This window comes from Myotis davidii, unplaced genomic scaffold (assembly GCF_000327345.1).
Source record: "Myotis davidii unplaced genomic scaffold, ASM32734v1 scaffold1134, whole genome shotgun sequence".
Taxonomy (NCBI): Eukaryota; Metazoa; Chordata; class Mammalia; order Chiroptera; family Vespertilionidae; genus Myotis; species Myotis davidii.
This window is the reverse complement of record NW_006286229.1, coordinates 94,993-95,986: the sequence shown is the minus strand read 5'-3', so window position 1 is coordinate 95,986 and position 994 is coordinate 94,993. Positions and strand designations below refer to the sequence as shown.

The following is a 994-nucleotide window of genomic DNA, read 5'->3' as shown; positions in this document are numbered from 1 at the left end:
GCCCGTTCAAAGATCCTCTCCCACTGCTCTGTCCTGTGCAATGTTCTCATTAGAGCTGACTTTCTCTGAGGTAAGGTTTTACTGCCAGGGAGCCCTGTGAAGCCGCAGTAAGCAGAGTTTCTGGACAAGGAAGCTTATGGGAAGGGAGGATCCCGGGAAGCTCTGTTCATGTCCGAGCCTGGCCTTTGTCCTGTCCTGCTCAAGGCATCAGAGACCCAGCTCTGACCCAGAGCTTTAACTCTCTTGGATCCTACTCCTTGGTTTTGCCATGCTCTGGTTCTTCAGGAAGAGTTCCTGTTGATAGACTGCTTTCATATTTTGAAAAACCAGTAGGAGGAGCTCTTGGATGAGCCGAGGCAATAGCTGTTCTTTGATAATACCGTTTTTTATTTCTAAGGCACAGTGCACAGACCTAGAGGCATTTTAATGTGGTAGGTTTTTAAAAAATCTCTTTAAAAAGTAAATAGAAAGGGGCACGTGAATTTTTATCAAATCATTAATCTAAAAACAAAGCCTTGAATGTTGCCTCATATTTTCTAATAATGTGTTACTAACATTTTCTTATTATTATACTTCTCTTTTGATTTTAAATGAATGGTTTGAACATTAGTATAGCTGTTTCAGATTTGAAGACTTATTTCAGGCTTCGAGTAACATCTTTTGGGAAAACGTGATTGTATATTCATAGATGTTTCTGGTTTCCTAATTAAATCTTACATATTTTTAATCCTCATCCAAAGGTTTATGTATAATACTAGAGGCCTGGTGCCTGAAATTCGTGCATGGAGTGGGGGGGTCCCTCAGTCCAGCCTGAACCCTCTCCTGTCCAGGACCCCTCGGGGGATGTCCGACTGCCTCTCACAATCTGGGACCGCTGGCTCCTAACCGCTTGCCTGCCTGCCTGCCTGATTGCCCCTAACCCCTCTGCCTGACTGCCTGATCTCCCCTAACCACCTCTGCCTTGCCCCTTGCCCCTAACTGCTCCCCTAAAGGC

At 44.9% G+C, this 994-nt stretch overlaps 1 long non-coding RNA gene across 1 annotated transcript in view; it reads left to right on the top strand.

The window, feature by feature from the left end:
• Positions 1-994, top strand: part of LOC107182075 — a 9,885-nt gene that overhangs the window by 1,406 nt on the left and 7,485 nt on the right. Inside the window, exon 2 of the long non-coding RNA XR_001512792.1 lies at positions 1-70. This exon is cut by the window's left edge and continues 71 nt beyond it. This is a non-coding gene — a long non-coding RNA (uncharacterized LOC107182075). The remainder of the gene's footprint in view (positions 71-994) is intronic.